Raw genomic sequence first — 11,859 nt, forward strand, 5'->3', positions numbered from 1 at the left:
TAAACATACATTAATATGATTTCTTTATTTTTAAACAATCAAACCGAATCTAATACACACAATCAAATCTAAAAGCTTTCATGAACATGTATTAATATGGTTCCTTTATTTTTAATAATTATTAATGACATCTAAATTTCCATAAAGATCATGCTAAGATTATAACATCTCATTTATAGAATTTGCAATGAGTTTGAGGGCATTAATGGTATCTAACTAGAGTGCTATGGGGATTAATTTGGATGCGCATTATGGAAAATATATACCAACAATATTATTATAAAGACAAGTGCACACAAAATAATTTAGTAAAAGGATTACATGTTTACTTCTTTTCAAATCAAAGACACTATATTATAATATATCTAAAAAATTCAATAGAAGTGCACAAATTACTTATAAACAATGTTTCCATCTATTGTCACCCTTGTTTATATGTCTCCATGAAAAATATACATGAGGTTTATAAGAGATTGTTTCTAAGAATAAAAATGTAAATACAAATTATTTTATTAATTTTTAAAATTTATTACATATAGAACAATTTTAAACATACTGTTACACTTATTGATGAAAAATTAAGATGCTCTTTTGAATTAACAAGCAAGACAACACATTTAGCTAGATCATTTCTAATGAACACAAATAGATCCTGTAAGAATTTGCCTAAAGGCAAGATTCACCCAGGAACTAAGAACTCAAACACAAGCACATAGTAGACCAGAGAGAGAGAGAGTATGATCAGAATGACAATGTATTCAATATGTCATTATTGAGAGTACACTAGGAGTGCCTGTATATAAAGGCCTCTCAAGAAGCACCTAGAATGTCTCTAGAAACAACCAGAAGATAAGACAACTAAGCACCTTATCCAAGATTTTAGATGAATGGATAAGAATGACAAAGTGTCAAAAGTGTGTAGAAGATTCTTGTGTTGTAGACACCATGTGCTTAAAAGAGGTGTAGACCCCCTGTGATGTCATCAAGACATCTCAAAAGAGTGCACAAACTCCTAAGTGTCTCACTAATAAAATAATGCAAAATAAATAAATAATGCATTAACCTAAGTAAACTTAAGTAAGTGCAATAATTAAATACTTATTTACACCAACAGATCCAAATACCTACAAGCATAATCTATTTGATCCCATTGAAGGGACCAAGCGATACCATTCTAAGGCATCTAGTTCTAAGACATAAGTTTTAGTGCATCAAGACATTACATGGTGAATCATATAGTGTAATTTTAAAAATTAGTTTTTTATATAATATAAACTTTAAAAAGAAAATTAATTATCACATTTAAATAACTAGCTCATGTTTTAAATATATTTATTTAAATATATCTTTTAAAAAGTTAAAAAAAAAATTTAAAAAGTATTAACCTTTTTTAAAATAATTTACTCACGAGTATGTGCAGGATCATGGTGTGCCAAAAAATGGAGATGTGAAAAACATGTAGATTTGAAACACCTAAAAACGTTTCAAAATGTGCTTTGACATTTTTCCTTCCCATCCTGGTACCAAACCAAAAAGGTAATACCTTGCTTAATCGGGTATTCGATTTGAGAATGGATATCCGCTTTGAGAATGGGTATCTGATTTATGTTCCCAAATTCAAATATAAAGGGAATGGGGACCAAATTTTAAGATAAATATTGATTTTTATTTACCAAACTCAAAGGGGGGCCAATTTTTATGTTGTATCAAGTCCTAGTATAATATAGTTATAGCATAATTGGGGAGGGGGGGAACCAATTATTACATATAGTTACTAAAATTTAATATATATATATATATATAGTATTAAATTATTATTATTATTTATTATATAATTATTTGATATATAGTTATTACTTATTATAAATAGAAATATTATTTATTATATAATTATTTTATAAATAGTTATTACTTATTATATATTATTATTATATTATTATTATATTACTAACCTAAGTTAATAAACTAAATGATGATATATGTTTCTACGAGTCTCACTAGGGACATAGATGTGTTCCAATGAGTCCAAATGGCTCACGGGATACCCTATGACCCCTTTTGACCCATTGTATGACAACATATCTTCCTAAGGGTCAAAGGATGCCTAGGGACATATATCTTGTGTTTTAATGGATAGAGAGGGGTTATGGAGTATCCTATGACCCCTTTCGACCTAATACATGATAACATGTCTTCCTAGGGGTCCTAGGACCCTTATAGACATATATGTTGTGTTCTAATGGATCGAAAGGGTTCATAGAGTATCCTATGACCCTTTCAAGAGGAACATATGTTGTCATGTAATAGGTCAAAAGGGGTCATAAGATATCGGATGACCCCTTTTGACCCATTAGAAAACAACATGTATGGCCCTAGGGTATTAGGACCCCTAGAAACATATGTTATCATGTAATGGGTTAGAATTTGACCCATTGGAGTACAATACACATGATGATAAGGATCCTAAGACCCCTAGCAACATATGTTCTCATGTAATATGTCAAAAGGGGTCATAGAGTACCCTATGACCCCTTTCAACCCATTGGAATATAAGAGGTATGTCCCTAGGGGTCATAAGATACCCCATTACCCCTTTCTATCCATTGGAACACAACATATATGTCCCTAGGGGCCCTAGGATCCCTAGAAACATAAGTTGTCATGCATTTGATTGAAATAGGTCATACGTTATCCTTTGACCCCTTTTAACCCTTTTCAACATAACATGCTTGTTCGTAGAGGTCTTAGGACCCACAAGAATAAATTTTGTCATGTAAAGGGTTGAAACAGGTCATAGGATATCATTTAACCCAATTCAACCCATTAGAACACAACATGTATGTCCCTAGGAGTCCTACAAACCATATGAATGTATTTTGTCATGTAATAGGTTGAAATATGTCATGGCATGCCCTATGACCTCTTTTTACCCATTATAACACATCATCTATATCCCTAGGGGTCCTAGGTCCTCTAGGAACATACATCATGTGTTTGAATGGGCTGAAAGGGGTCATAGGGTTCCCTATGACTCTTTTTGACCCATTAAATGATAACATATGTTAATAGGGGTCCTATAATATATCGTGTGTTCAAATGACTCAAAAGGGGTCATAGAGTACCCCATGACCCCTATTGATACATTATATGACAATATATGTTTGTAGGGTCCTAGGGACACAAATCATGTGTTTAAATGGATTGAAAAGGGTCATAGGGTAACCTATGACCTATTTTAACAAATTAAAAGACAAAATATGTCTCTAGGGGTTCTAGGACCCCTAGGAACATATTATAATAATTTATATGGGTCGAAAGGGGTCATAGGATAACTTATCACCCCTTTTGACACATTTCATTACAACATGTCTCTAGGGGACATATTATAATCATGTATATGGGTCGAAAGGGGTCATATGATAACCTATGACCCCTTTCAACATATTTCATTGCAAAATGTCTCTAGGGGTCATAAGACCCCTACGGACATATTACAATCATTTATATGGTTTGAAGGGGGTCATTGTATAACCTATGACCCCTTTTGACACATTTCATTACAACATATGTCTTTAGGGGTCCCAGAACCCCTAGGGATATATTATAATTGGTTATAGGGTCCAAAGGGGTCATAGGATAACCTGTGATCCCTTTTGACACATTTTATTACAATATATGTCTTTAGGGGTCTCAGGAACCCTAAGGACATATTATAATCGTTTATATGAGTCAAAAGGGGTCATAGGATAACCTATGACCCCTTTCGACACATTTCATGAAAACATATGTCTTTAGGGGTCCCAGGACCCTAAGAACATATTATAATCATTTATATGGGTCAAAAGGGGTCATAAGATAACCTATGGACCCTTTTGCCACATCTCATGAAAACATGTCTCTAGGGGTCTTAGCACCCCTAGGGACATATTATAATCATTTATATGGGTCGAAAGGGGACATAGGATAACCCATTAACCCTTTCAACACATTTCATTACAACATATGTCTCCAAGGGTCCCAAGACCCCTAGGGACATATTATAATTGTTTATATGGGTCAAAAGAGGTCTATTCTATGACCCTTTCGACACATTTCATAACAACATATGTCTCTAAGGGTCATAGGACCCCTAACCTATGACCCTTTTGACACATTTCATGACAACATATGTCTCTAGGGGTCCTATTGGGACATATTATAATCATTTTTATGGGTTGAAAAGGGTCATTAGAAAACCTATGACCCCTTTCGACACATTTCATTTCAATATATGTCTCTAAGGGTCCCAGAACCCCTAGGGACATATTATAATTGTTTATATGGGTCAAAAGGGGTCGTAGGATAACCTGTGATCCCTTTCAACACATTTCATGACAACATGTCTCTAGGTGTCCCAACACCCTAGGAACATAATGTAATCAATTCTATGGGTAAAAAAGGGCCATAGGATGACCTATGACCCCTTTTGACAAATTTCATACAAAAAATGTCTCTAGGGGTCCTAGGACCCAAAGGGACATATTATAATCATTTATATGGGTCGAAAGGGATCATAGCATAACCTATAACACCTTTCGACACATTTCATTACAACATATGTCTCTAGTGGTCCCAAGACCCCTAGAGGCATATTATAATCACTTATATGGGTTGAAAGGGGTCATAGGCCCCTTTCGACATATTTCATTACAACATATGTCTTTAGGGGTCACAGGACACCTAGGGACATATTATAATCATTTCTATGGTTTGAAAGGGGCCATAGTATAACCTATGACCCCTATCAACACATTTCATTACAACATGTCTCTAGGGGCCTTAGAACCCCTATAGACATATTACAATCATTTATATGGGTTGAAAGGAGTCATAGGATAACCTTATGACCCCTTTCAACATTTTTCATGATAATATATGTCCCTAAGGGTCCTAGGACTCTTAGAAAAATATTATAATTATTTATATGGGTTGAAAGGGGTCATAAGATAACATATGACCCCTTTTCAATACATTTCATTACAACATATGTTTCTTGGAGTCCCACGACCCCTAGGGATATATTATAATCATTTATATGAGTTGAAATGGGTCATACGAAAACCTATGACCTCTTTCGACACATTTTATTACAAAATATGTCTCTAGGGGTCTGAAGACCCCTAGGGACATATTATAATTGTTTATATAGGTCAAAAGGGGTCATAGGTTATCGACACATTTGATTACAACATATGTCTCTAAGGGTCCTAGGACCCTTGGACAATATTATAATCATTTATATGGGTTGAAATGGGTCATAGGCTAACCTATGACCCCTTTCGACACATCTCATGACAACATATGTCTCTAGCGGTCCTAAGACCCCTAGGGACATTAGGACCCCTAGAGACATATTATAATAATTTATATGGGTTGAAAGGCATCATAGGGTAACCTATGACACCTTTTGACACATTTTATTACAACATGTGTCTCTAGGGGTCCCAAGACCCCTAGGGACATATTATAATAATTTATACGGGTCGAAAGGGGTCATCGAAAAACCTATCTTCCCTTTTGACACATTTCATTGCAACATATGTCTCTAAGGGTCCCAAGACCCCTTGGGACATATTATAATCGTTTATATGGGTCAAAGGGGGTCAGAGTATAACCTATGAACAATATCAACACATTTCATGATAACAAATGTCTCTAGGGGTCCCAAGATATCATTTATATGGGTCAAAAGAGGCCATAGGATGACCTATGACCCTTTTTGACACATTTTATTATAACATATGTCTCTAAGGGTCCTAGGACCCTTAGGGACATATTATAACCATTTATATGGGTGGAAAGAGGTCATAAGATAACCTATGACCCCTTTCAACACATTTCATTACAACATATGTCTCTAGGGGTCCTAAAACCCCTAGGGACATATTAGAAACATTTATATGGGTCAAAAGGTATCATAAGATAACCCATGACCCCTTTCAACATTTTTAATTACAACATATGTCTTTAGTGATCATAGGATCCCTAGGGACATATTATAATCATTTCTATGGTTTGAAAGAAGTCATAGTATAACCTATGACCCTTTTCGACACATTTCATTACAACATATGTCTGTAAGGGTCTTAGAATCCTTAGGGACACATTATAATCATTTATATGGGTTGAAAGGAGTCATAGTATAAACTTATGACCCCTTGCGACATGTTTCATGAGGACATATTTCCCTAGGGTCCTAAGATCCCTAGGGACATATTATAATCATTTATATGGGTTGAAAGGGATCATAGGATAACCTATAACTTCTTTTGACACATTTCATTACATCATATATGTCTCTAGGGGTCCTAGGACCCCTAGGGACATATTATAATAGTTTAAAAAGGTCAAAAGGGGTCATCAGATAACCTATAACCCCCCTTCGACACATTTCATGACAACATATATCTAAAGGGGTCCTAGGAACCCTAGAAACTTATTATAATTATTTATATGGGTCCAAAAGGGTCATCAAAAAAGCTATGACCCCTTTCGACACATTTCATTAAAACATGTCTTTAGGGGTCTCAAAACTCATAAAGATATTTTATAATTGTTTATATAGGTCAAAAAGGATCATAAGATAACCTATGACCCCTTTCGACACATTTCATGACAACATATGTCTCAAGGGGTCCTAAGACCCTAGGAACATATAATAATAATTTATATGAGTCAAACGGGGCCATATGATGACCTATGAACCATTTCAACACATTTCATCACAACATATGTCTCTAGGGAGGGAAATATTATAATCATTTATATGTGTTGAAAGTGCTCATAAGATAACCTATGACCTCTTTCATCACATTTCATGAAAATATATGTCTCTAGGGGTCCTAGTACCCCTAGGGACATATTAGAATAATTTATATGGGTTGAAAGGGGTCATAGCATAACCTATGAACCCTTTCAACATATTTCATTACAACATATGTCTCTAGGGGTCATATGACCCATAGGGACATATTATAATCATTTTTATGTTTGAGAGGGGTCATAGTATAACCTATGACCCCTTTCAACACATTTTATTACAACATATGTCTGTAGGGGTCTTAAGACCCATAGGGACATATTATAATCATTTATATGGGTTGAAAGGAGTCATAGGATAACCTTATGACCCCTTTCGACATGTTTCATGACAACATATGTCTCTGGGGGTCCTAAGACTCCTAAGAACATATTATAATCATTTATATGTGTCAAAATGGTTCATAGGATAACCTATGACCCCTCTCGACACATTTTATGACAACGTATGTCATAAGGGGTCCCAGGATCCCTAGGGACATATTAGAATCATTTATTTGAGTGGAAAGGGGTCATAAGATAACCTATGACCCCTCTTGACACATTTCATGACAACATATGTCTCAAGGGGTCCCAAGACCCTAAGGACATATTATAATCATTTATGTGGGTTCAAAGGGGTCACAGTATAACGTATGACCCCTTTTGACACATTTCATTACAACATATGTCTTCAGGAGTCATAGGACACCTAAAGTCATATTATAATCATTTATATGTATCGAAATGGGCCATAGGACGTCCTATGACCCCTTTCAACACCTTTCATTACAACATATGTCTCTAGGGGTCCTAGGACCCCTAGGGACATATTATAATTGATTATATGGATTGAAACGGGTCATAAGATAACTTATGACCCCTTTTGACACATTTCATCACAACATATGTCTCTACGGGTCCTATGACTCTTAAGAACATATTATAACCATTTATAAGGGTTGAAAGGGGTCATACGATATCCTATGACACCTTTCAACACATTTCATGACAACATATGTCTCTAACAGTCTCAGGACCCATAGCGACGTATTAGAATCTTTTATATGAGTCAAAAGGGATCATAGGATAACCTATGAGCCCTTTCAACATATTTCATTACAACATATGTCTCTAGGGGTCATGGGACCCGTAGGGGCATATTATAATCATTTCTATGTTTGAAATGGGTCATAGTATAACCTATGACCCCTTTTGACACATTTTATTACAACATATGTCTCTAGGGGTCTTAGGACCCCTATGGACATATTATAATCATTTATATGGGACAAAAGGAGTTATAGGATAACCTTATGACCCCTTTAAAAATGCTTCACGACACCAAATGTTCCAAGGGTTCCTAGGACTCCTAGGAACATATTATAACCATTTATATTGGTTGAAAGGGGTCATGGGATAACCTATGACCCCTTTCGACACATATCTTTACAACATATGCTTCTAGGGGTCCTAGGACCGCTACAGACATATTATAATTATTTATATGGGTCAAAAGGGGTCATAGGAAAACCTATGACCCCTTTCAACATATTTCATCACAACATATGACTCTAGGGGTCCTAGGACCCCTAAGGACATATTATAAGCGCTTATATGGGTCAAAAGGGTTCATAGGATGACCTATGACCCCTTTCGACATATTTCAAGACAACACATGTCTCCAGGGCTATTAGGACCCTAAGAACAGATTATAATCATTTATATGGGTTGAAAGTTGTCATAGGATAACTTATGACCCCTTTCGACACATCTCATGACAACATATGTCTCTAAGGGTCACAGGACCCCTAGGGACATATTAGAACCATTTATAAAGGTCGAAAGGGGTGATAAGATAACCTCTAACCCCTTTCGACACATTTCATTACAACATATATTTTCAGGTGTCCCAAGACAACTAGAGACATATTATAATCATTTATATGGGTCAAAAGGGGTCATAGGATAACCTGTAACCCCTTTTGATACATTTCATGACAATATATGTCTCTAGGGATCCTAGGACCCCTAGGGACATATTATAATCATATATATAGGTCGAAAGGGGTCATCGAAAAACCTATGACCCTTTTCAACACATTTCATTGCAACATATGTCTCTAAGGGTCCCAGGACCCCTAGAGACATATTATAATTGTTTATATGGGTCAAAAGGCGTCATAGGATAACCTCTTTCGAAGGATTTCATGACAACATATGTCTCTAGAGCTTCCAAGACCCTAGGAATATATAATAATCATTTATATGAGTCGAAAGGGGCCATAGAATGACTAATGACCCTTTTTGACACATTTCATTACAATATGTGTCTCTAAGGGTCCTAGGACCCCTAGGGCCATATTATAATCGTTCATATGGGTTGAAAAGGGGTCATAGAATAATCTATGATCACTTTCAACACGTTTCATTAAAACATATGTCTGTAGGGGTCCCAGGACCCCTAAGAACATATTATAATCATTTATATGGTCAAAAGGGGTTATAGGTAACCTATGACCCCTTTTGACACATTTCATGACGACATATGTTTTTAGGGGTCCCAGGATCCTAAGAACATATTGTAATCATTTATATGGGTGGAAAGGGGTCATAGGATAACCTATGACCCCTTTCAACACATCTCATAACAACAAATGTCTCTAGGGGTTTTAAGTCCCCTAGGGACATATTATAATCATTTATATAGGTCGAAAGGGGTCATAGGATAACTTATGACCTCTTTCGACACATTTCATTACAACATGTCTCTAGGGGTCCCACGAACTTTAGGGACATATTATAATTGATTATATGGGTTGAAAGAGGTCATAGGATAACCTATGACCTCTTTTGACATATTTCATTATAAAATGTCTCTAGGTGTTGTAGGACCCCTAGGGACATATTATAATCATTTATATGGGTCAAAATGGGCCATAGGATGTCCTATGACCCCTTTCGACACATTTCATTACAACATATATCTTTAGGGGTCTGAGGACCTCTAGGGACATATTATATTTGTTTATATGGGTCAAAAGGGATCATAGGATAACTTATGACCTCTTTCAACACATTTCATTACAACATATGTCTCTAGAGGTCCTATGACTCCTAGGGACATATTATAATCATTTATATGGGTCAAAAGGAGTCATAGGATAACCTTATGACCCCTTTCAACATGTTTCATTACAACATATGTCCCTAGGGGTCCTAGGACTCCTAGGAACGTATTATAATCATTTATATGGGTCAAAAGGTATCATAGGAAAACTTATGACCCCTTTTGACATATTTCATTACAACATATGTCTCTAGGGGTCTTAGGACTACTAGGGACATATTATAATCATTTATATAAAGGGGTCATAGAATAACCTATGACCCCTTTCGACAAATTTTATGACAAATATGTCTCTAAGGGTCGTAAGACCTTAGGAACATATTATAATATTTTATATGGGTCTAAAGGGTTCATAGAATAACTGGTGACCTACTTCGACACATCTCATGACAACATATGTCTCTAGTAGTCCTAAGACCCCTAGTGACATATTATAATCATTTATATTGGTCAAAAGGGGTCATAGGATAACCAATGACCCCTTTTGACACATTTCATTATAAGATATGTCGCTAGGGGTCAAAGAACCTCTAGGGACATATTATAATCATTTATCTAGATTGAAAGGGGTCATAGGATAACCTATGAACCCTTTCTACACTTCTCATTACAAAATATGTCTCTAAGGTTCCCAAGACCCCTAGGGATATACTATAACTATTTATATGGGTCGAAAGGGGTCATATGATAACCTATGACCCTTTTCAACACATTTCATTACTAATATGTTTCTAGGGGTCCTAGGATGCCTAGGGACATATTCTAATTGTTTATATGGGTCAAAAGGGATCACAGGATAACTTATGACCTCTTTTGACATATTGCATCATAACATATGTCTTTAGGGATCCTAGGACCCCTAAGAACATATTATAATCATTTATATGAGTTGAAAGGGGTCATAGGATAACCTATGACCCCTTCCAACACATTTCATGACAATATATGCCTCTAGGTGTCCTATGACTCCTAGGGACATATTATAATCATTTATATGGGTCCAAAGGCATAGGACCACATATCTTCCTAATGGTCCTAGGACCCCTAGGGACATACATTATGTGTTTGAATGGGTTAAATGGGATTATAAGGTTCCCTATGACCCCTTATTAAATAAGAAAATACATTCCTAGGGGACCAAGGAATATATATTATGTGTACGAATGAGTCAAAAGGGGTAATAGAGTATCTTATGATCCCTAATCACACTTCATGCCATCCAATGGGTCAAAAAGGGTCTTAGGATATTCGAAGGCCATTTTGAGTCATTAGATCACATCATTTATGTGGTTAGGGGTCCTAGGAACCATAAGCACACATATTGTGATTGAATGGGTTAGAATGTGTCAAAAGGTACCCTATGATCGCTTTTGATCCTATGGAACTATTATATGTATGGTTAAGGGTCCTAAAGCCTTTAAAAAACATATTAAGTATCCTAAAAAGGGGTTATACTCTTATAAAAGAATTTCAAAAAAATTAAATTTAAAAAAAAAAAAAAAAAAAAAAAAAAAAACACATATCTGATTTGAGAATAGGTATCCAATTTGGGAATGCATACCCACTTTTGGAACGGGTACTCGATTAGGCTTGGTTTTTCTTTGAATGCCAACCCTCCATGGTCAATGCCAAAAATGTCCCAAAAACATGTTTTTGGTGTGTTGTGTGTTTTTGACTTTGACGATGTAGCTAACGACTTCTTAACATTCTATGCTTTGACTAGTATAAGAAAAAAAAAATTTGAATTTTTTTGAACTAGTTAAGGTGGTTAGACACGAGAGTTTTTTAATTCTGAAAATAGTATAGTAGAAAATTCATAATTAATTAATTATTTGGAATAAAAATTCTCAAAAATATGCGTCACATCCGCGCATGAGTCTACTTTTTATATC

The sequence above is a fragment of the Cupressus sempervirens genome, chromosome 7 (genome assembly GCF_028749045.1).
Source record: "Cupressus sempervirens isolate cs-2001-9-10 chromosome 7, ASM2874904v1, whole genome shotgun sequence".
NCBI lineage: Eukaryota > Viridiplantae > Streptophyta > Pinopsida > Cupressales > Cupressaceae > Cupressus > Cupressus sempervirens.